The sequence below is a fragment of the Benincasa hispida genome, chromosome 3 (genome assembly GCF_027475165.1).
Source record: "Benincasa hispida cultivar pf3 chromosome 3, pf3_genome.v1.1, whole genome shotgun sequence".
Lineage (NCBI taxonomy): Eukaryota > Viridiplantae > Streptophyta > Magnoliopsida > Cucurbitales > Cucurbitaceae > Benincasa > Benincasa hispida.
In genome coordinates, this window is record NC_143480.1 from 17,918,625 (window position 1) to 17,945,626 (window position 27,002).

Below are 27,002 nucleotides of genomic sequence, written 5' to 3' on the forward strand. Positions count from 1 at the left end.
TTAATTTTGTATCATTGAAGTTTCTAATCTATAGGTTCATAAGGTTCCCTTACTAGCTCACTAAAGATAAAATAAGGAATAATTATTTTTGGAATAATTTGAATTGTTCAAATTATTCAAGGAAACTAAAGGTATTAATTATATTAATATGCTTAATATAAAATATAATGTATATTGATACTGAAGGAACTGTGAAGTTCCGTAGTGGAAGTAGGGATCAACCAAATTCTCAAATTTTCCACAAAATACAAATTTTACAAAAATCATACAGAAAAATTATGCATTAATACTAAAATTTACCGCATGCATTGAAAAGGAAAGAGGGAGAAAAAAATCATATCTTTGAAGATCACAAACTTCACAAAATTCCCTTCTCCAAATTGATCACGATCAAAAAAATTAGAATGACCACCACCAAGAGGTAATTCTCTGTATTCTCCTTTGGGATAAGGTGAGAATAGCAAGAGGGCTTTGCAATTTTGGAAGAGGGAGAGAATTTGTGAACGAGCGGAATATTTTTCTGGGAGAAAAAGTTACAGAAGCCTTCTCTCTTTCTTTAGTTTTTTCTTCTATGTAAAAAAGAAGATGGCACAACCGAAAAAGAAAAACTTCTACGTGAAAAAACAAAATCCCCCTCCCATTTCGTTGATTGAGAGAATTAAGGGGAGTTACTCCCTTTAATTTGGAATTTGAATTTAAAATAAATTTAAATTATATATATAATAATAATAATAATAATAATAATAATAATAACTAACTTATTATATGTATGTAACTATATGATATATCAAAATATAACACATAACCTATAATTTTATATTGTATCAAATATAATATAGGCTATAGTTTTTTAATTCTCTCAATCATTTGTGGTATTTAATGTAAATCACATTTATACTAAATTTAATTATATGAATCCAATCTATATAATTAATATTTGAATCATATTCAAATATTTATTTCCTCTCAAATAAACTTTATATTATAATATATTAAATATATTATATTAATTATATCACATATATAAATAATTTAATTATATCACATATTATAATGTTCCCAACTCCTAATCAGACAAATCCCCAAAATGGTAGGCTTATTGAGTCGGCGATCTGGCCACTCTCACCCATACAAATCAAATGATCGCCTTCATAGGCAGGAGTTCACAACTAACTTAGGATTCGGGTCATGTCACCTATGGTGATCTTGGCGAAATGTAAGTCTCTATTATGAACGACGTTATATAATGAGACTAGTGATTTTGTGGTCCGGTCTTATAAAAACTCCTTTGTATTGAATACCCCCGCTTACATGTCTCTACATGAATGATCAAGATCAGATCATTTGTGGCACTTTTTAACAATTGTAACATCTACAAAGGAGGCGATATTTGTAGTAAGATAGGGTACTCAACCTTATCCATCTACTACAGACCATTTGGGTTATCACTCAAACATGATCATGTCACAACTAACTTAGGATTCAGGTCATGTCACCTATGGTCATCCTGCCTATGTTGACATAGGCAGGAGTTTACAACTAACTTAGGATTCAGGTAATATCACTTATGGTCATCCTGGCGAAATGTAAGTCTCTATTATGAACGGCGTTATATAATGAGACTAGTCATTTCGTGGTCGGTCTTATACAAACTCCTTTGTATAGAATACCCTACTTACATGTCTCTACATGAATGATCAAGATCAGATCATTTGTAACACTTTGCAACAATTGAAATATCTACAAAGTGGGCCATACTCGTAATGAGATAAGATACCCAACCTTATCCATCTACTACAGACCATTTAGGTTATCACTCAAACTTGATCTATTTGTATGTCTCTACATACATGTTTAAGCTACAGATGATAACCTTGGATGTTAGTTTATTGGTCTATAGGTTAATGCTATTAAATATCGAATAAAACATCTCATATTTTATTAAATAAATAAATTGTTTGTATATTACAATTACAAACTATAGGACTCACGAGATTTGGGGCATCAACCCCAACAGATACATATAGTATATATAGTCAATTATAAATATAATTTATAATTAAAATTATATAACATATGTGAGATAAATATTTGGATAAGATTCAAATATTATTTATTTGAATGAGATTCATAAATACTATAGGTTAAAAATTAACTGATTCTAGCCGAGGGACAAGAGTCCAGACATTATTTCTCACAAATTGTTTAAGCTTTTCTTGTATAGCACTAACCCAACATTCATTCTCACGAGCTTTTTTGACATTTCTTGGTTCAACAGGAGAGGTGAAGCAAATATTAACGATCATCTTTAGATAATCAATTTTTATCTTTCTTCCTATAGTCACGCCTTCTGCAAGATTACCAATGATGTTGCTAGGGGGATGATTTTTACGAATTCTATTGGATGGATGCTTGTTACTTGTTACTTATTTCAACCTTTTCAGAAGTTGATTCGTTATCATCAATGGGGATTTCAGAATTTATGTCAAATGACATGTCAGAAGCGATATTAGGGACATCTATGTTGACAAGTGAGACTACATTGGAATCTTCTTATTCCACAGTTGAGGAACTTGATGGATCTGCAATATCATCAATCACAACAATAATAGATTCCATCACACAACGAGTTCATTTATTGTAGTCACGATATGCTCGACTATTTGTGGAATATCCAATAAATATGCCTTCATCTGATTTGCAATCCCATTTTTGTCTGGCTTCTCTATCAACCTAGATGTAGCACGTACTGCTGAAGATATGGAAATATTTAACATTTGGTTTGAAGGATCTAATATCTAAGAGTTACATGAGCACGTTCGGATCGCTCCGATCTCATAGTGACCGAAATACATATTATACATTCAACACATACAGTTATGCAAACAAACTTAATTATCGGCATGCTAAGAACAAGAAAATATCAAGGGAAAGAGTTCCATACCAGTTGAAGATGGTCTACACACTTTGGAACTCCAACGCAGCGGAAACCTCCACACGATCTACCAACGGCCAGCAGCAACATCAACAAAAGCAACATGAACAAATGCATGAACACGATCGCCGCGGGGACGACATCACCACTAAAGAGCCTCGGGTATTCTCGGAGTGAAAACACAAAGGGTGGGCTTTGGTGAATTTGGTAGAAGAAAGAGGAAACACAAATCGTGTAGGTGATAAGCAAGTGGGAGGGAAAAAGTCGCTATCGTATAGAAAAAATACTTATCATTTAGGAGGAGCTACATGATCGTATAGGATTTACTGAACGATTGTTTAGGAAAAGGTACACGATCGTTTAGTAAAATTGGCACACTATTTGATCGTTTAGAGAAGCTATCCGATCGTGTAGGAAATAATGTGCGATCGTTTAGGCGCACGGTAGACGATCGTTTAGGCGGAGAGGCGACTATCGTATATGCTTTCGTTTTTCTTAAGCGATCGTTCTCTATTCTCCAGCATGCGCTCTTAAGAATTCTTTGGACGACTGATCAAAATGAAAACCATTTTCATTTTAACTCATCGGTTACAATAACCGACGTTGCCCACTAACCCAAGCCCAAACGTGAAAATTGGCTTAATTATCATATAATTAACTAATTAATTAATAATAAATATTATCATATTATATTTTTAACCTATAGTCTGATATCACATATCTACTAAAGTATTTTCTCCTCTACTTGATATAAATCATATTTATATCTAATTTCCTCCAAAATAATGTATCTCATACATTTATCTAATTATATCATATATAATTAACCAGTCTAATTATATCATATATAATAGAACTTCCTCTTGTCAATTTGAATATTTCAAATTAATCCAAATTTTGGTTCTCGACTTTATCCAAGGTACCTAGGGAACCTAATGGACCTGTGGCTTGAAGCTTCAAAGGTATGTGAATAGCTGACTAAACTCTTTAGCCACGAGATCCACCATCCGTTAACTGTCAGGCATTCCACTAAAGATCAACAGTTGAACTCTTCTTACCACAGATATATTTATGTGTTCATCGGATATAACCAATCATGAGTACGATGACCCTTCATAGATACTCGTAAGTACAGTTGAGCCAAATTATCGTTATGCCCATATAGTTACATCTCACTCCTTAAGTACCACTGATTCCTCTAATGAACAATATAACATAGTCCAACTATATATGAACACCTCTCGGGCCAAGAAAAGGTGTGTGGCGCCACATCGTTCAAGCCCCGGAATCAGCCCTTAAGGGAGCTATCTATCTACTTACCCCTGCCTTGGGGAAGGAGTGAATTCCATCTTGTGTAGCTGAGTTCCCAGCTTCTAAATCAGATGAAACCCCAAAATGGTAAATTTGAATCGGCGACCTGGCCACTTGCACCCATACAAATCAAAGGACCGCCTTCAATGGTAGGAGTTCCCAACTCACTCAGGATTGAGGTCATGTTACCTATGGTCATCCTAGTGAAGTGAAGTCTCTACCATGAACGGTGTTATATAATGAGACGTTAACACTTCGTGGTCATGTCTTATACAACTCTTTGTATAGGACGCCTTCGCTCGTATGTCCCCAACACGAATGATCAGGATCAAACTATCTGTGATAAGTCACAACACTTGTGACCATTCCACAAAGCGGGCCGCATTCGTAGCGTTACCAGGATAGGTTTTCCCTCCAATATCCATATATACAGAGCATTTTGGTTATCACGCAAGATATGATCCACTTGTATGTCACCACATACATGCTTGAGTCACATACAGATAACCAGGGATTTTATGTTTATTGGTTTGTGGTAAAGCAAATAAAACAAGCAACCGAGCAAAAATACAAGATATGAAGTAAATATCATATATTAATAATACAAGCGTTCGTACAAACTGTTTACAAACTACAGGACACGAGACATTAGGACATCAACCCCAACATGGTTTTCTCCCTTTTTATATTTCATAAATTTTGCTCGAGTTAGCTGGCCGTAAAACAACTCTATTGTGAATATGACATGCTGTGTTTAGAGTTTCTGCCCAAAAGTTAAATGGAAAATGTTTAGCATGCAACATTGCTCGAGCCATCTTTTGAAGAGTCCGATTTTTCCTTTCCACAATCCCATTTTGCTAGGGAGTGATTGGTGTAGAAAATTTATGACAAATCTTAGTTGAATTACAAAAGACAACAAATTAAGAATTTTCAAACTCCCTACCATGTTTACTCCTAATTCGTATCACATTTAGATATTTCTCATGTTGTATTTGAAGGCAAATAGCTTGAAAAACAGTAAATGCATCTAACTTTTCCTGGAGAAAGCGTACCTAAGTGTATTTGAAGAAGTCATCAACAACTAAAATATATCATTTACCTCCTAGACTTTGTGGTTGCATAGAACCCATAAGGTCTAGGTGGAGAAGTTCCAGGATACGTGTTGAACTAGAGTGAGATATCTGTTTATGTGGAATATGAGTTTCTTTACCTAATTGACAATCACCAAATAATTCCAGTTGAAGAAAGTAAAGATGGAAAACTAGATATAGCATTTTTGGCTAATGCCTTTTGAATCATCTTTATGCTCATGTGGCCTAGGGGTTTATGCCATATGCTTGCTTCATCTTGTCATGAGAGATGACAAATCTGCGAAGCATTGTTAGGATTCTGCAGATAGAAATTATTAGATAAATGCGTAACTATCATAACAAGAGCTTTAACATTGTCTTTGATAACACACTAGTCTTTTGTAAAACTCACGTTCAGACCTTAATCACATAGCTGACTGATGCTAATATGATGGTAGTGAGCCCTTCAACAAGCATTACATCATTCACAGATGGAAGACCTGGGTAGTTAAGTTTTCCTTTCCCAATGATCTACCAGAAGCCCCATCTCCAAACATGACCTTTCGGAGCTGACAGATTTGAGGTCAGACAAGTAGTACTTTTCCCTAATCATGTGTCTAGAACTTCTACTATCAAAATACCAATCTTCTTTTGTAGAAGATCTAAGGGATGTCAGTACAACATTGCATTGATTCTTAACAGTCTTCACTCTCCAAACCTATTTTTAATTTTGGCTCTCTTTGATATCGATTTCGAGACAAGTGAGGATCCTTGACTGAGCTTATGGACTTGTGAAATACTTTCAGTAATGAATAGGAAAATGGACGTTTGTGGCTCAATCTTCTACAAAAGTGACAAATCCATCTTGGTCTGTAAGTTCGATTAACTTCTCACGTTGAATTGTTGGAGGATGTACCTATAAAGTCATAAGACTATGGATTATGAACTCTGACAAACTCATTCATTTGCTTCCCTTTAAATGAGACTGTTCAGTACGCTGACTTTCACTTTCTAAAAAACCTAGCCCAGAATTATCACCATCTATCTTTCCTTTGTCAATATTTTCTATAGAGACTTAGTACCATTGTTCAACATTCTGAAATTTTTACAAACCGAATCCTTTTCAGCTCTAACTTGAGTAAGTTCTTACTTCAAAGCTGCAATAATAGACATAAATTTGTCATTGTCAGCCATCAAGGTCTCAATTCTTTCTTTTTGCGCAACAAGAACTTTTAGATCATCTTGTCATTTGTTAAAGGGAGCTTCAAAAGAAGGATCAAAAGAAACTTGTTTGGCAGTGTCGTTAGTATTTTCTAAATACACATCATATTCAAAAATCTTACATGATGAGGTGTCAGATGAGATGTTACTGACAAGTGCTTTGACATCCTCTTTTGAGTCACTACTATCTTCATACACATCATCAAATAGGGTTAAAACATAACTTTTACTTTGCTTCTTCAGGAAGTTAGGACATTCAGTTTGAAAATGATCATAGCCTTCACACTCTTTACATTTGAAGGAATTTTCTTTTTTAATATTACAAGAATTTTACTTATCTGCTTTTTTCTTGCTGCCTTGACTCCTGGATTGTTTGGAAGGAAGAGAGCTGCCATGTTTATTACTTTGAGGATTAAAATTCTCAGACCTCTTTGCAAATCATTGAAGAACACGATTGAATCACTTCAAAAGCAATGAAATAGATTCAACAAGGGAATCTTCAGACTTTCTATCATGATCATCATGATCTTCTTCAACTGAAGTTTGCAATGTAATTCCCTTGTTCTTCTTCTCAGGTTTACCATTTAAAGACATCTCAAAAGTGAGCAAGGAGTCAAATAGTTCATCCACTTTCAAAGATGTTATGTCTTGAGATTCCTCAATAGTAGTAATTTTCATATCAATTTGTTTTAGGTAAAGACGCAAGCACCTTCCGAACTAGTCTTTCTTTTTAAATTTTCTCTCACAGAGCAAACGACTCATTTGTAATGTCCAGTAACCAAACATTAAATTCAGTACTTGACTCATCATCGTGCATTTTAAGATTCTCGAACTTGAAATTCAACGACTGTAGCCTAGACATTTTAACTTCTGAAGTTCCTTCATGTGCAACGGATAAGATATCCTAAACCTTCTTTGCAGAGACGCACATATTGTCAATCTGACTATGTTGCGATCAACACCAGTAAATATGGTATTTAATGCTAAAAAACTCCCTAATGATGCTTCATCTTCAGCTCCAGACCACTACAATTCAGGTTTCAAGATTTCCTTTCCATGATTAGGTTTGGTGGTTGGATGAGACCAACTAGTAACTGTAGCCTTCCAAATTTTGCTATCAATTGCGTTCAGAAAGGCAGTTATTTGAGCTTTTCAGTATGAATAGTTTGTTCCATCTATAACAGAGGGACGAGTGGTGTAGAGCCACTTTCTTTAATTCCGTCCATGGTCGAAGTACTTGAGATAAAGGTGTCCCTCTCTGATACAAATTGAAAAATCGACACGATCACTTGTAACTCAAAATACGAATGTTAAACAGAAATCACTGCAAACATTGTAACAACCAAATATTAACAACAAGAAAAAAAGTAAAGACACACAAAAGTTGGTAACCCAGTTTGGCGATAAACCACCTATGTCTCGGGGGCAGAGTGCCCAGGAAAGATAATCCACTAATATTAAAGAGTCAAGCAATTACAACGTAGTACTTATTTTTAATTCAACAAATACTATAGTGGCTCACATAGAGCCCAACTCACAAGTCACCTAGGTTCCCTCTAGATATGAGACTATCTCTCAATTGTACTTAGGCTCCCCCTAAGTGTGTTAATATTAGTGTAGAATACTTCAGCTTCCGATAATATGTAAGACTCCTCTTGGCTTGATTATCTTCCTTGTGACTCAGTGAACTCCCTTCACTAACGAATCTTAGGTCCTCCCTAAGATGGAGAAATCCTTATTGAGAATGAAGTCTTAGACTCCCTCTAAGACCGAGAATCCCTTCTCTATAGCAATGACTTCGGCTCCTTCTAAGACTGAAATTATCTTAAATGTTTTACATGTTGGGTTTTATGTCGTAAAACTCGTGGTTTTTAAACAATAAAACTTATTCTGAAAATTCAATAAGTTGTTATAGAATATATGAATGACTTATTTCATTTTAGAAATAAATCTAATAAACTAAAAGATCCATGACTATTACATGAGTACTTGAACTTTATGTGGAGATGTAAAAGTGGATCAGGTTCAAATAAATAGTCAAAATGATCTATAGTATATGAATAAGGTTAGGTGCCTTATTCTGGTAACACTATTGAATGTGGCCCTCTCTGTAGTTGTTACAAGGAATTGTAAAGTGCTACATACAAAGTGATCCTGATTCGTATATATCATGACATGAGGAGTGGGGGATTCCTGTGCAATGAGTTTGTACAAGATCGGACTACGAAATAAGTCACTCTTACTTTATAACGTTGTTTACTGTTTAAGACTGACTATTTCAAAGCGATGACCTAGGTAACTTAACCTTAATCCTTAACTAACTATGAACTTCTGTTTATTCAGGATTATCCTTAGATTTGCATAGATAAGGATTGACTCAACAACGCTAACTCAATAAACCTCCATTTCAGGGGTAAGATCAGGTAGATAGCTGGGGACATAGGATGTAAGATGGAATTCACTCCTACCCACTTTAGAGATAGTAGAGAGGTTATTCCCTTAGGTGTTGACTTTGGGTCTTGAACAAGGGGTCCCACCCTCTCATTGGCCCGAGAGGGACTCGGTTTGTTGATCGAATCACAAACCAATTGTTCATTAGAGGATCAATGGGACTTAACGAACAAGAGGTAATCTTGGGGGTAAAACAACTATTTGACCCAGCCGTTATTACAAACAACCTATAAAGGGTTAACTTTCTAATAATGGTTATATTGACTGGACAAAATATGTCTATAGTGAGAGGAGTGCAAGTCTGGGCTTTAGTGGAGTGACCTAGTAGTTAACGAATGGGGGTTAATTTGGTGTAAAGAGTTTAGCCAATTAATCTCGGATTGTTGGAGCCCATGATCTGTAGGTCCACAAGGTCCCCCTACTAGCTCACAAATGGATTAGCCTTAGAGTAACGTGATACATTAATTTGAAACGTTCAAATTAGAATTAAGGGAATTAGTAATTATATGTGATATAATTACACGTTTAATTTTGGAATTAAATGAAATTGGAGAATCAATTAATGTTTAATTATGATTTAAATATTAAATTCATGAATAGGGATTCATGATAGTGGAATTAGTGTTAAATTAATTTAATATTTGATATTGAATTAATTAGAATTAATTAAATTGTTTAATTAATTAATTATTATTAATTTTATTAGAAAATTAGTTATTGAATTAATTTTGTAAAATTAATAAAGATTTCATTTTTTAAAAATTGATTTTGGAAATCAATTGAGAAAATCAAACAAAACTGAAAAAATGGAAAATGGAAAATCTCAAAAGTGGGATTTCTCCACTTTCAACTTAGTAGCTCACACATTCTCCACCATTATTTTGAGTCAAAATTTCCAAAGCATGAGTTACAATTCATGCAGTAATCCTTTTTGCATGATAGTCTTGCAATAAATAGAGAAGATTGAAGTGGAATTCGGGCATGCAACTGATAAGTTTTTGCGGAAAAACTTGAAATTGAAAAAGGTCTTCTACCATGGTGATGCAGTGACTTCTTCTCCAAATTCCCTTAATCTAAGCTTATTTTGAGTTTTACAACTCAATCTAAGGCATCGAGAGGATAGTAAAGAAGGCCTTGAGGTGGTTCACAAGCAGATTTGGAGGAGATTTGCAGCTAGAATCGAGATTCAAATGTTTCTTGAAAGGTTGTTATGAAACCCTCTTATTAGTGTATGAGCATGCTTAATTTAAAAGCCAAAATTAATGAATTAGAATATTTAATGATCTGTTTTACTTCCGCTATGTGTTTTCTAACTCTAACAATTGGTATCAGAGCATCATTTAAGCATTCAATTTGGTTTAATTTTGGCTTGTGGGTGTTTTTTCATGAGATATATGAAAATGATGCACTGATATGGTTTTCTGAGATTTGGCATTTATATTCTCCTTGATTTTTTTGTTAAATTTGTAATTGGCTCTTGATTGATGAGCTTATATGTGTACTCAAGAGTTTGTAATTTATTTGGAGTCATTATAGTTGAAATTGAATAAAGAAGTGAAGAAGGCCGAGTTGCAGAAAACTGAAGCTGAGCTTCTGTCTAGGCAGCGAGCGTTGCAATGCTGCTCATATTCCATTGAGGATCAAGTTTCAACGAGCGTCGAGTAGCAAGTTGAAGTAATCGAGCAGCGAGTTGAATCGACTGAGCAGCGAGTTTGAACCAGCCAACTGTCGAGCAGCGAGTTTTGATTCGGTTTGACGAACGAGCGAGTGAGTTTGAGCCGGTTCGACCGGTTTTCTTCAGTTATTGTCCAGTTCAGCCTCAAATGGTTTTTGGCTGGTCTGGTTCAATAAATACTAGTTCGGTCCAAGCTGTTTGGGTTCGGTTTGGGGCAGTTTGAGCAGTCCAAAAGCATTTTGGAGCCAATTCTTGTTGAATTTTGTAGTAATTAGGCCTTTGTTTGCTTGAAAATGTCAAAACTAAAACCATATTAGTATGAATTTAATTGTTTATACATTTGATGTATGTTATAATTGAATAAATCTTATATGTGCATAAAGTATGCCATGTAGATTTAAAATCCCACCATAGGAAATATGTTACATGCATTGAAAGTATGTTATAAAGTGTTATAATATATAGTATGCACGTTTAGGGTTAGTTTTATTTAATATAAGTGTTATATTAAATATTAAATGCCTTTGATGTATGTTGTGGATGTTTAGCATATCTAAAATTTTGTAAGTTGTTATAAAATTGGGTTAGACATTTAAAATCCAAAACAAAGAACAACTGCATGCTCACGTAGGTTAACCGCTTGTTTTAATAGTTAAAATAGGTCGTTAAACTTGTAAAACTAGGGTTACAAACTCAACCATATATAATCTTGTCTAAGGCTGGGGGGATTTAAGTTGACCGTTTACGAAACACCTCCTATCTGGGGATTATGGTCGAATTATTGAGCGTTGTTTACTTATTTTATGAGCAATACGTGAGCGATCTGAGGTTTTAAAACTGGTTTATCACCTAGACATTTTAAGTTAAATCCAAATATAAATGTTATACTTGGATAAATACCTAGACTTAGGTTGTTTAATTAGCCGGAACAAGCCTAAGGAAATGTATACCTCGTTTAAAATTTAGAATACTTCAGTGGGAGTTTAATAACATATATGATATGCTATTAGAACACTTCAGTGAAAATAAATAACGTATATGATATGCTAGAACGCTTCAGTGGGAGATTAATAAACATATATGATATGATTATTTTTAGCTCTCACGTCCCTAAGAGTTCATGATTGAAATTCATATTTCACTTTGTATCGATTATACCTCGGCTGCTCCATTCGGAAGGTGTTTACATGAATCAAGATTTTGGTGAATAGGGGAAGTGGTTCACCATAAAATCAAATATGATGTTTTGATTTTAATTTTCACTTCTCAAGATGTTCACATCGTGAGGTTCATATGGTACTTCATGTCGATTATACCTCGACTGCTCTATTTGAAAAGTGTTTCGTGAATCAATATCAAGCTGAATGAGGAGAAGTTGTTCAATGGAAAATAAAATATACAATATATTGATTTCAATTCTTACGTCCCTAGAAAATTCCCACCGTGAGATCCGTGCAAAACTTCGTGTCAACTATACCTCGACTGCTTCTTTCAAAAAGTGTTTGTCATGAGGTCAAAATCAAAGTGAATGGGGGAAGTAGTTCATAGTGAGTGGGTGAAGGATATGTGTCAACATATCCTACGATCTCTTCTGTTGGTTTGGACCGTGAGATTCCTATGTTGCGCTTGCTTGTCGTCTTTATGTCGGCCTCGCTAGTCATTTAACGATGGCTATCCCCTCGGAGGGTTTTAACTTAGGATTTGGAACAAGTCAAACTCCAGAAATGGATAGGATATCTAAAGTTGTTTTCAACTTTGACTTTCTAATTCAGGAGCATTGTTGGGGCCGACTTCTGAGGTCTGAAAATAAAGGGTTACACTTACAGAATTACTAAAGACTATTGGAATATGAGTTATTCTGGAGATAATATTTAGTCAAGAATGTCTTGCTGTAGTATCGTTGCAAAAATAATCTTGGTATATTATTACTTTGCTAAAGCCTTGATTGGGTTTAAAAAAGCAATTCACTGATAAAATTTGTTTATATTTTTTCATAATGACAAGAATATTTGTACAATTGTTGGCGTTTGATAAATTTATTGGGGATAATTATGCCACTTGGAAAACAAACCTGAATACTATACGGGTGATAGATGATTTATGGTTCGTTTTAACAAAGGAGTGTCCTCCCATTCCTGGCTCAAATGTAAACCGAAATGTTCCGGATGCATACGACAGATGGGTTAGGGCGAATGACAAAGTTCGTGCCTATATCCTTGCCAACATATCTAATGTCTTAGTGAAGAAACATGAGAATATTGGTCCTACTAAAGAGATTATAGAATCTCTCTGTGGGATGTTTGGACAACCATCCTTCTCCTTGAGGCATGATGCTATCAAATATGTTTACAACTGCCGTATGAAAGATGGGGCCTCTGTTAGAGAACATGTCCTGGACATGATGATCTATTTCAGTGTGGCAGAAGTAAATGGGGCTGTCGTTAGCAAGAGAAGTCAAGTTGGTTTTATTTCAGAATCTTTTCTAAAGAGTTTTCTGCAGTTCTGCATGAACACACTCATGAATAAAATAGAATATAATTTGACTACTCTTCTAAATAAGCTACAGGCTTACCAGACTATGATGAGAGTAAAATGTTTGGAACCAGAAGTAAATGTTACTACCACTGAAAAGGGAGGAATGTCCTCCAAAAAGCCTGATGTTGCTTTTTTTTCACAGAGTAAAAGTATTCCTATTAAGAAGAACAAAGGGAAAAGGAAGAAGAAACCCGCTGGTAGAAGAGGCAAGAATAATGTTGCAGATAAAGGAAAATGTTTCCATTGCAACGAAGAACGAAAATGGAAGAGAAATTGCCCTTAGTACCTTGCAGAGAAGAGAGCAGAGAAAGCAAAACAGGGAAACTAGTTCCTGAGGATTGCTTGCCGTACTCTAGTAGACCAATGGGAGATATTGTTGCTGTCAGAAGATGATTTTATCTACTTTTGTTATTGTAATAGAAGTTATTTTGTCTTGTTATAAAGAACAAATTCTTTAAATTTTTGTTGTAAATGAAATGTTCATTAGCAAAGGTTATATTTGTTCTATTGCAAAGCAACTTCTGTTAGAAACAACCTAGTTAAAAGCTATTTGCAAATAGATATTTAAAATGGTTAGAAATCAATAAAGGCAAGTAGTTATTTAACCTAAGTGATAAGTTTAGAAAGCTTGAAAAGTTCAAATGTGTATAAAACTTGTTAGGTAAAATAAGACCGAAATACTTCGATTGGATCAAAATATAGAAAGTTTGAGATTTTTAGGACTATTTGATAGAACATGAAATCCAGTGAAAACTTTCTACCGAGTTGCCTTAATTGTTTTTTTTTTTCCAACATCATTCCAATTTTAAGGTATTTCTAAAATCCATATGAGATATGGAAGGACTCATAAAAGCTATTTATGATATGTTCAGAAATCTGAAAAGATCAATATAAGTGTTAATATCGAACCTTTAAGGATTGGAATATTGTTCGAGATCAGCATGTATTATCTGTTTCGATAAAAGCTTGCATATATCAATAAAGAATTATTGATTGACACTGGCAAAAGGTTGTTTAGACAGGTCAGATGCATCTTACTCAAAGAGTTGAGAGTACCTCGATGTAGTGGGAGAAATATATGACTTCCTAACCATTACTGAGAAACAGGTGTTGTGAGAATAAGATGCATTCCCCATATAATTTAATAAGAAGTCTATTATACACTAACATGTTTACAACAATTCTCTCGGCTAAAGTGTTTGAGAATCTCCTAGTAAGACTAGGACAACTAGGTAAATAACCTAGGGCAAGTGGGTGTTGGGTTTTATGTCCTAAAACTCGTGGTTTGTAAACAATAAAACTTATTTAGAAAATTCAATAAGTTGTTATTGAATATATGTATTGCTTATTTCGTTTTAGATATCCAATAAACTAAAAGACCCATGATTATTACATGAGTACATGAACTTTATGTGGAGACATAAAAGAGGATCAGGTTCGAGTAAATAGTCAAAATGATTTATAGTATATGAATGAGATTGGGTGCCTTATTCTAGTAACACTATTGGATGCGGCCCACTCTGTAGTTGTTACAAAGAGTTGTAAAGTGCTATAGATGATGTGATCCTAATTCGTACATGTTATGACATGAGGAGCGGGAGCATCCTGTGCAATGAGTTTGTACAAGATCGGACCACGAAATTAGTCACTCTTACTTTATAACGCTGTTTACTGTTTAAGACTAACTATTTCAAAGCAATGACCTAGGTAACTTGATCTTAATCCTGAAGTAACTATGAACTCTTGTTTGTTCAGGATTATTCTTAGACTTGTATAGGTGAGGGTTGGCTCAATAGCGTCGGCTCAATAAACCTCCATTTCAAGAGTAAGACCGGGTAGATAACTGGGGACATAGGGTGCAAGATGGAATTCACTTTTACCTGCTTTCAGGGATAGTAGAGAGGTTGTTCCCTTAAGTGCTGACTCCGAGTCTTGAACAAGGAGCCTCACCCTCTCATTTGGCCCGAGAGGGACTCGGTTTGTTGATTGATCACAAATAAATTGTTCATTAGAGGATCAGTGAGACTTAAGGAACAAGAGATAATCTTGAGGGTAAAATAGACATTTGACCCAACCATTATTACGAACAACCTGTGAAGGGTTAACTTACTAATCATGGTTATATCGAGTGGACATAATATATCTACAGTGAGGGGACTGCAACTATGGGCTTTAATGGAGTGACCCATTAGTTAACGAATGGGGGTTAATTTGGTGTAAAGAGTTTAGCCAATTAATCTTGGATCGTTGGAGCCTATGATCTGTAGGTCCACAAGATCCCCTTACTAGCTCGTAAATGAATTAGCTTTAGAGTAGCGTGATAAGTTAATTTGAAATGTTCAAATTAGAATTAAGGGAATTAGTAATTATATGTGTTATAATTACGAGTTTAATTTTGGAAGTAAACGAAATTGGAGAATTTAATTGATATTTAAATATGATTTAATTATTAAATTCATGAAGGTAGAATTTGTGTAAAATTAATTTATTATTTGATATTAAATTAATTAGAATTAATTAAATTGTTTAATTAATTATTTATTATTAATTTTATTAGAAAATTAATTTTGTAAAATTAATAAAAGTTTTCAATTTTAAAATTAAATTGATTTTGGAAATCAATTTGAAATTAGAAAAATTGGAAAAAACACAAATTTGGAAATGGGATTTCTCCACTAACAAAACAAGTAGCTCACTCATTTTCCTACCATTTCTTGATTCAATCTTCCAAGCATGAGTTGCACCTCATGCAACCTTCTTCTTTGCATGAATGTCTTGCAATAAATAGAGAAGATGGAAGTGGAATTGATGTATGCATCCGTTAAATTTTTACAAAACAATTGAGTTGAAGGTGTTCTTCAAGTGGATGCAGCAATGTGTTCTTCTCCAAATTCCCTTTAACTTGTTTTGAGTCCCACAACTCAATCTAATGCTCCAAGAGAATAGTAGGGAAGATCTTGAGGTGGTTCATAAGAAGAATTGGAGAAGATTTGCAGCTAAATTCGAGATTAAAGAGGTTCTACAAAGGTATGTCTTGAAACCCTCTTATTATTGTATGAGCATGCTTTATTACGGCCAAAATTAATGAATTAGAATATTGATATACTCCTACAGTGGGAGAAAAATTGGATATGTAATATCAAATGGTAAACCATGGGTATGTGATACCTTAGTTTATTGTATTTCTCCGTAAAACTCAAAAACTCAGTATTATATATTCAGATATATATGTTACCACTGGAGTTTTAGTCCAAGTGGGAGTTTGTTGCATTTTATGTCCTAAAACTCATGGTTTGTAAACAATAAAACTTATTATGAAAATTCAATAAGTGGCTATTGTATATATGAATTGCTTATTTCATTTTAGAAATAAATCCATTAAACCAAAATATCCATGACTATTACATGAGTACTTGAACTTTATGTGGAGACATAAAAGTGGATCGGGTTCGAGTAAATAGTCAAAATGATCTGTAGTATATGAATAAGGTTGGGTGCCTTATTCTGGTAACACTATCAGATTCGGCCCACTCTGTAGTTGTTACAAGGAGTTGTAAAGTGCTACAGACGAAGTGAACTTGATTCATACATGTTATGACATGAGGAGTATGGGTGTCCTGTGCAATGAGTTGACTCTGGGTCATATGGTGCAAGATGGAATTCCCTCCTACCCACTTTTAAGGATAATGGAGAGATTGTTCACTTAAGTGCTGACTCCGGGTCTTGAACAAGGGGCCCCACCCTCTCATTGGCCCGAGAGGGACTCAGTTTGTTGATCGGATCACAAACCAATTGTTCATTAGAGGATCAGTGGGACTTAAGGAACAAGAGGTAATCTCGGGGGTAAAAAAACTATTTGACTCAACCGTTATTACGAACAACCCGTGAAGGGTTAACTTACTAATCATGGTTATATTGAGCGGGCATAATATATCTACAGTGAGGTGAATGCAACTTTGGGCTTTAGTGGAGTGACCCAATAGTTAAAGAATGAGGGTCAATTCGGTGTAAAGAGTTTAGCCAATCAATCTCGGATCGTTGGAGCTCATGATCTGTAGGTTCACGAGGTCCCCTTACTGGCTCACAAATGGATTAGCCTTACAGTAGCATGATAAGTTAATTTGAAATGTTCAAATTAGAATTAAGGGAATTAGTAATTATATGTGATATACACATTTAATTTTGGAATTAAACGAAATTAGAGAATCAATTAATATTTAAATATAATTTAAATATTAAATTCATGAATAGAGATTCATGATGGTAGAATTAGTGTTAAATTAATTTAATATTTGATATTGAATTAATTATAATTAATTCAATTGTTTAAGTAATAAATTATTAATTTTATTAGAAAATTAATTATTGAATTAATTTTGTAAAATTAATAAATATTTCATTTTTGAAAATTTGATTTTGGAAATCAATTGAGAAAATCAAACAAAACTGAAAAAATGGAAAATGGAAAATCTCAAAAGTGGGATTTCTCCACTTTCAACTTAGTAGCTTAGACATTCTCCACCATTATTTTGAGTCAAAATTTTCAAGCATGAGGTGCAATTTATGCAACAATCCTCTTTGCATGATATCCTTGCAATAAGTAGAGAAGATTGAAGTGGAATTTAGGCATGCAACTGATGAGTTTTTGCTGAAAAACTTTAGGTTGAAGAAGGTCTTCTACTATGGTGATGCAGTGACTTCTTCTCCAAATTCCCTTAATCCAAGCTTATTTTGAGTCTCACAACTCAATCTAAGGCACCAAGAGGATAGTAGAGAAGGCCTTGAGGTGGTTCACAAATAGATTTGGAGGATATTTGCAGCTTGAATCGAGATTCAAGTGTTTTTTCAAAGGTATGTTATGAAACCCTCTTATTAGTGTATGAGCATGCTTAATTTAAAAGCCAAAATTAGTGAATTCGAATGCTTAATGATCCATTTTACTTCCATTGTGTGTTTTCTAACTTTAACATTACACTTATCAATCGATGAATTTGCACAAAAGAATATAATAAGCAGAGATCAAAACACAATGTTGAACAATTTGACCACCAAGAATAAAGACACTCACTCACGATCATAAAATGCGGCAACCCTAAATAAAAGTCATTATCCTCCTTTTAAAACTGTGACTAATTAAGGAAATAATTTTTGAAAAATTTTACCCCTTCAGTAAAATAAGTTGCGCCATAAATAAGGAAAATATCGGACAATATACATTTACTAAGATCTTCCAGAGTAGGAAAGAAAAATATTCCATATAATTTCCAGATTAGGAAAGAAAAACATTCTACAAGAAATGGTATTATCTGAGATAGATGTTAAGACTTCATTTGAAACTACAGCAAGAACCACCACAAGCTGCCTTAGAAAAAATATAGAGCCATTTGAGATTGATGCCTTAAATATCGTGGTCTTGTAGTTTGGAATTTTATTGTACAAGCTTTTTATTTATCTAATAAAATACGAGGTATTTTATTCGACATTTAGTTGCATTAACTCACAAAAAATCAATAAACAAAGATCCATGATTATTGTTTGTAACTTAAACATGTATATGGAGACATGCAGGTGGATCACGTTTAAGTGGTAACCTAAACGATCAGTAATAGATGGATAAGGTTAGTTACCTCATTCTCGTGACACTACGAATACGACTTGTTTTGTAGTTGTTACAATTTTTGTAAAGTGCTACAAATGATCTGATCTTAATTATTCATGTTGAGAAATGTGAGCAGAGGTATTCTATATAAAAAGTTTGTATAAGATCAGACCACGAAATGAATGGTCTCTTTGTATAACACCGTTGCTAGATGAGACTTACATTTCATCAGGATGACCATATGTGACTTGACCTGAATCCTGAGTGAGTTACGAACTCCTGCCAATGAAGGTAGTTCTTTGATTTGTATGGGTGAGAGTGGCCAATTTTGCTGACTCAATATGCCTATCATTTTGGGGTTTTGTTTGATTAGGGAGCTGGGAACACAACTACACAAAAAGGAATTCACTCTTTCTCTATTGTTAGGATAAGTAGAGAAATTTCTCTCTTAAGGGCTAATTCCGGGGCTTGAACAATGTGGCGCCATACCATCTCTTGGCCCGAGAGGGGTTTGGTTATAGTGAGACTATAACTTATTGTTCATTAGAGGGATCGGTGGTACTTAAGGAGTTAGATGTAACTACAGAGGCAAAATGATAATTTCGGCCTTACGAGCAATTTGTGAAGGGTCAGTTCACTGTTGATTGGTTATATCCAGTGACACAAAATTTAATCTATAGTGCGAAGAGTGTTGTTGTCAGTTTTTAGTGGAGTGACCGACAACTAATGGAAGTTGATTAATTCAATTAAAGAGTTTAATTAATTAATCAAGTACCATTGGAGCTTCAATCTATAGGTTCATAAGGTCCCCTTGTTATCTCAATTGGGATTAAAAAAATCAAATTAATTTGGATTAATTTGAATTGTTCAAATTAATAAAGGGAATTAGTTATATAAGATATGATTAATATAAAATTATTTATATGAGATATAATAATATAAAATTTTATTTAAGAGAAATTAAATACTTGAATATGGTTCAGATATTAAAATTAATATGAATTTGATTCATATTAAATATTATAGGTTAAATGAGAGAATATTAAATTATATATTATATTATTTGTGATATAATATAAACCATAGGTTACGCGTTATATTAGATATAACATATGTTTCTTTTAATATAGACTGATGCTTGATCGTTTAAGTAGAGGTACAAGTTAATCGTATAGACGATCGTTTAGTAAAACTCTTGGGCGCGCGATCACTTAGAAAGAGCTAGATGATCGTTTAGGTAATTCTATGCGATCGTTTAGGAAATGTATGCGCGTATACATGATCGTTTAGTAAACTCTGAGCTGTCATGTATGCTCTCGATTTGCTAGGCGATAGACAGTGTACAAAAGTAGTGAGTGAATATCTGAACTCTTTGCAAAATGGAAACCATTTTCATTTTATCCTTTAGTTACGAAAACTGAATGCAACCTCCCACTATCTCATTCGGTTACGGAGAAAAAACCGCCACAATTATCCCATAATTGTTTAATTTAAAAATTAAATATAATCATATTATATTTATAACCTACGGCTTAGTATCACATCATATGCAACATGTGAACCATAGTCCTTATCTCCTTTGCTATATATAAATCATATTTATATCATTTTCCTCCATAATGTATCTCATACATCATGTCAACTATATCATATATAATTGACCTGTTTAATTATATCATATATAATCAAACTTTCTCTTGTCAATTTGAACACTTCAAACTGATCCAAAAACTAATTCTCAACTTGAATCCATTGAGCTACCAAGGGGACCTTATGGTCCTATGGCTCGAAGCTTCAGCGGTACGTGAATAGCTGACTAAACTCTTTAGACACGAAATCCACCATCCGTTAACTGCCAGGTATTCCACTAAAGACTGACAGTTGCACTCTTCTCACCACAGATATATTTCTGTGTCCATCAGATATAACCAATCAACAGTACGATAACCCTTCATAGAGGCTCGTAAGTACAGTTGGGCCAATTTACCGTTTTGCCCTTGTAGTTATATCTAACTTCTTAAGTACAACTGATCCCTTTAATGAACAATACAATATAGTCCTACTATGTGTGGATACCTCTCGGGCTATGAGAAGGTGTGTGGCACCACATCGTTCAAGCCCCGGAATCATCCCTTAAGGGAGCAATCTATCTGCTTACCGCTGCTTCAGGGAAGGAGTGAATTCCATCTTGTGTAGCTAAGTTTCCAGCTTCCAAATTAGACGAATCCGCAAAGTGGTAGGTTTGAGTCGACGATCTGGCCACTCGCACGCATGCAAATCAAAGGACTATCCTCAAAGGCAGAAGTTCCCAACTCACTCAGGATCGAGGTCATGTTATCTATGGTCATCCTAGTGAAGTGAAATCTCTATCATGAACGACGTTATATAACGAGACTATAACACTTTGTGGTTCAGTTTTATACAAACACCTTTGTATAAAACACTGCCGCTCGTATGTCTCCATATGAATGATCAAGATCAGACCATCTGTAGCAAGTCACGACACTTGTAACTATTCTACAAAGTGGACCGCATCCATAGGATTACCAGGATAAGGTTTCCCTCCTATATCCATCTACTACAGACCATTTTGGTTATCACTTAAGGCATAATCCACTTGTATGTCTCCACATATATGCTTAAGTTACAATGACAATTAGGGATCTTAGTTTATTGGTTTGTGGTAAAGCAATTAAAATATCCAATGTTCCATAGACAAAAGTGAAGAAAAATATGATATATTATTACATCACAAGCGTTTTAATGTTTACAAACTACAGGGCCCAATGAGAGTTTAGGGCATCAACACCAGCACTCACAACTAATGAATGTTCATTAATATAATTAAAGAGTTTAATTAGTTAATATTGAACCATTAGAGCTTCCAATCTGTAGGTCCATTAGATTCCCCTACTAGCTCATAATGGGTAAAGAAGGACCAAGAGTTTTGAAATAACTTGAATAGTTTAAATTAAATAAGGGAATAATGTTAATTGTATATGATACAATTAATATAATGTACCTAGATACATTATAATATAAAATTAATTTAGAATAAGATTCAAAATTAAACAATATAATAAAAGGAGATTTATTATATTTGAATAAGATTCAAATAATAAATAATATGAATGAGATTCATATTCAAACTATATTTAAGTGTTAATATGGATAAGATTCATATTAAACTATAGGTTATGTGAGAGATAAATATTTGAATAAGATCCCAATGCTTAATTAAATATTAGATATTTAATTGAGTAAATTAATTAATTAGTTTATATAATTAACGATTTAATTAAATTAAATATGAAGTAGGTAGTTAGGGTTTAGAGATCACACATTATTGAAGTGGTGGCTCTCTGTAATAAGGGTTTGTAAGGACTCTCTCTCATATCCCCTCTCTCTCTTTCTCAAAAACCTTGTTCATAGAGAAAGGAGTTCTCTGTGAATTCTCTCCCAAAAACAAAATTCTCTTTATTCTTTCAAATGGCAGTTCTCACAAATCGGTCCTTGCCAAAAGAATAGCCAAAAAGATTTGATGGTGGCGTTTTCACACTGTACTTCATGGGAGATCGATATAAAAAGAAAGAGTTTGGAAAAACTCTGGAAGACTTGGAGAAGATTGAAGAAAGGTTGTTTAAAGGTAATCTTCTTCATCTATGTAATTTATTTTAAAAACATGCTCAGCCTATTTATTTTTGTGCATGCCTATTTATTTTTGTGCATTATAAACGCTATAATATGGTTTGTGTTGTATTTTTCAAAACAAAATCGAAGAAACAAGTGATCAGTTGCTTCTATTAGGGATTCAATCCTTTTAGAGTATACTTGTGTTGAGTAAGGAAAAACCTATTTGTAGTAGAAGTGACCTCAACACCAAGAAAATAATGAAGTGGGCCAAGATCCTTAATGGATAATTGATAACCAAGCTTCTACCCAAACTTGTTAATAAAGTCCAAAGACTTTCCGGTGACAATAATATCATCGACATATACAAGCAACAATGTGGTAATATGATTGCCAGAATAAATAGATAAAAAAGAATGCATGTGAGAATTAGGGAAGCCAATTGAAAATAAATAACTTCGAAGCTCATTATACCATGCACAAGAGGCCTGCTTAAGGCCATATAGTGCATTTTTAAGTTTGCACACGTATGAAGGATGAACTTCATTAATAAAACCTGGTGGTTGAGATATGAAAACATCTTCTGTAAGTGTACCACGAAGAAAAGCATTGTTAACATCAAGCTGTCGAAGTGGCTAATTATGGTGCAATGTAAAAAAAAAAAAGTATTATTATAACGGTTATGTGCTTAACAACGAGACTGAATGTATCATGATAATCTAGTTTAGGATTTTGATGAAATCATTTGATTACTAAGCAAGATTTATAGCTCTCAATAGAGCCATCGAGTTTTCATTTGATATGAAAGACCCATTTGCATCCAATGAGATTTTAAGTCGAAGATGGGAAAACTAATTCCTAAGTGCCATTTCGAATGAGAGCATTATATTCATCGAACATTGATGCACGCCAATGAGGATATTGCAAAGCTTGGGTAATTGTTGGTGGTTCAAAGTATGGATCATGTATTTGGGTAATGGTTGCAACGTATCGGGGTTTGGGTTTGAGAATGTCATTCTTGGATCTAGTGGTTGAAGGTTGAATTGGTGAAGGTGCAATACTACAAATTTGACCTTTCTTGACGCACGAAAAATTTGGTTTCTTAATGGTCATGGCAAAAGACCATCAAGAAAAATATCTATCTGGATACAATAAAGGTTTATATTTAACTTGACGTGCATAAACATCAAGAAAAATACCTTTCTTGACAAAAAAAAATATGAAAGTTCCGTCAAAATGATGTCCCGGTTTTTGAATTCGTAGATGGCCAAAACAGTCGAGAAATGCCCATCAAGAAAAAGATATTACTTGATGGGCAAAGAAAATCAAGGACTTTGTCGGCACAATCCAACATAAATTTGTGTGCGATTTTAAAATTTTGGCACGCGTATTTTAGTTTATTTGGCAGGCAATGCCCGTCAAGAACGATTGCTTTATTGATGGGCAAAGCCCATCAAGAAAAGGTCCCAAACGACATTCGTTGTGGGCCTTAGCACAAAACAACGTCATTTTGCTCTTTATTTAAATGACATCGTTTAGAGGTTTAAAACGACGTCGTTTTGGGACTCAACCTCCTTTTTTCGATCCCTTTTCCATATCGAATTTCTTCTTCCCCTAAGCCATCAAAACACTAGTACATTCTTCCCCCAAACCTACCATCATCTTTCACCCATACGAACTCGCTGCCATCTTCGAACCTTTCCGTACTTTCTTCCTCCAAGCCATCGTCGTCTTCAACCCCTACCCCGACCCGTCGTTGTCTTCAGCCGGTGTCGTCATTGAAGTTGTTTGTTACTACTGCCAGCGAAGCCTTCAGCCACTTTTGCCACCACCGTTGATTTCTGTTGTCGTCGTCGTCGTTTTCTATTGCCATTATTGCTGTTTTCATTCACTATTTCTGTTGGTTTCTTCCATCTTTTGTGAGTATTAATTATATTTGTTACCCATCTAGAAATTTAATCCTTTGTTATTTTGATATCAATCCAATCATTTGGTATTTTTAGAGGCTTTAATCATTTGATTTTTAGAAAAATTGTATTGTTATTTTTTATGGTATTTGGTTGCTTTTAGATTTGTGTTCTTATAGTTTATTTGATTTTAATTTTTGGTAGTGATTTAGGATTGTACTTGGATAAGACTCTTGATTTTTTTTTAGAGCATAGTGGTGATTCATGCCATGAAATGTATGCCTTTGAGCTTCTATTTATGTACTTTTACTATAAAAAATGGATTTATGCATGCCTTTTCCTCTAATTTTAGTCATAATTTGTTAAGTTGAGCTCGCTAGAGAACACTTATGCCTAAAAGATGTTATTTGCCTGATTTGGTGCTGATTCAATGAATTTTGGCAAGTTTTTTCTTGTTTCTACAAATTTTCTATTTGATGTGCCCACACCAGTAAAGTGATGCACCCGTATCAGTAAGCTCTATATTTCCAAAATTTGAACCATTTAAAAGTAGTTACAATTTTCACGATTGAATTAGTTGGGCAGCTCCATTTTCACTTGGAAAACGTTTAGAGCATGAAATTCGGTCATCTTTAACTATTTTGGAGCCTATAAAAGGGATGGAAGCCCTCATTTTCACGACATCAACTCTCTTTTTGCCAATTCCATCACCATCTTCACAGATTCTGTCATTTCACAGCAGCCCTTGGGTTTTCTTTCAACATTTTCAAGTCAATAGTCTCAAGAACGAAAGTTTCTCTGAGACATAATGGCCGTAGGGTATCTCTTTCAACTGAAGTTCGTGTTAAGGCACGATTTCACCTTAAAAAAAAGGAGAAATAATCATAGGGAAAGACTTGAAGCTTGATGATTTATCCCAAGGTCCTTAGTTGTAATATTCTAGCAAAAGTTTTCCTTTTATTTAACTCTTGAAATTATTTTATTTTTTCCTTCCATTAATCGAACTACGTTGTAACAATGATTGTTGATTTAATAATGATGTTTATTTTGTCATTTATTATGAGCTAAATTTCAACAATGTGAATGTCTGGGGTCTTTATGGCTTAAGTAATGTTGCACTTGACACCAACTTAATTTATGCATTCTCTTTGTTGAATTTAAAGCTAGTATTGGTAAATTAAATTGGCCACTTAATTTAACAATCCAGTGGAGCTCTAGTGCTGAGAAGACTAGGGTGTAAATGGAGGTCACAAAAAGATATGGGATCAAGAGCCTAGGCATAAGAGGGTCAATCGCCTTAGGAATAGGGGACACCGTAGGGTAAAGTGATAACGAGTAGAAATGCATGTTATTATAGTGATAAGTTTTTAAACAATGTTGGCTTGCGTTGATAAAATATATAAGATTGCGTCCAAAAAGCATTAAGATCATAACATTGCGGTCGCATGCGTTCATCGCATAGAAATAGTTAATTTTTGTATTTTTATGTAGAATATGCGTTGACGCAAGGAGAGATGCTTTCCATCAGTCAAAAGTAGATATCGCCCCTCCATGCTCCCCCGGTCCGCTTACTGAGGAATAGAAAGGGAAGAACTAGAGCCAGAGCTAGTTGGGTTGGGGTAAAGAGTTGTAAGCGCGGTGGGGGGTGACAGAGGACGTGCTCATACGCAAACATGAGATAACAAATCCAGTCTTTCACTAAGATTTCGAATAGCTGTCCCGAATTCAAGTTGATTATGTTTCGCCTCTTCCTTGGAGAAAGATGATCAAACAATGGTTGATCACAGCATTACCGCAAGGCTTTGCTGTGATTTGTGCTCGCAAACATCTGCTGAAGAAGGATTATCGCATAGAGCCGACACAACTTGGTGGACGCATCTGGGTGAAAGGCATAATTAATCACGATGGGACAGAAAGCTAATGACGGTCGAATCTGAATTAAGTTGACAAGCTGCTAATGATAACAAGTACACTCAGCTTTTCGGTGACAAATATTCGGCGCATCGGTCAGAGAATTAAAGCCATCCCATTTGTGCATCAATCATAAGAGAGAAGTTGCCTTTCACCCCAAAGCTCTATAAATACCGAAAGCATCATTCAGAAAAGGGGTTTAGCAAGTTCGGAGAGTTAAAGAATTTTTCCTTAGATAGTTTAACCTTGTTCTTAGATTTTCTTTTATTTTAAGGCGGAAGGAGATTGTGCCGATAGATCGTTCCGGTGAACTCCAGAGAGTGCCGGAAGCTTCAAGATCAGAGAGAGAGCCAGCTCTTGCGGAAGCAGGAATATCTTTTAAACCGAATAGAGTTGACAGTATAAAAGCCTTGGGAAGCAAGGGATTGCTACCAGGCTCTCTATCCTTATCTTCAATTGTTATTTTGTACTCAAACTCATTTATAGAAATGGAATGTACTTCTCTATATTTGTTCACTCTCTGTTTATTATGCATGAGTAGCTAAATCTATTGAATGAGTTGAGAAACACTTAGCTAGTATAACTGGAGATCTTCACTCTATGTGATTATCTTGTATCATGTATGCTTCATTTGTCCATTAGAGATACTCGGGAGGTAGTCTAAGGACAGGATCTAGGCTTGGAAAAGTTAGGTTAGAATCTTGGCTCGGGAGAGTCAGATTAGAACGCATAATCAAGAGATAGAAGCTTAGGAATA

General features: G+C 34.5%; 1 long non-coding RNA gene across 1 annotated transcript; it reads left to right on the forward strand.

The window, feature by feature from the left end:
* The first annotated feature begins 23,977 nt into the window (after window positions 1-23,977).
* LOC150037078 (uncharacterized) lies at window positions 23,978-26,761 on the forward strand. Its single transcript, XR_016528290.1, has 2 exons — window positions 23,978-24,346; window positions 25,826-26,761. It is a non-coding gene; the product is annotated as an uncharacterized LOC150037078 (long non-coding RNA).
* The last annotated feature ends 241 nt before the right edge of the window (window positions 26,762-27,002 follow it).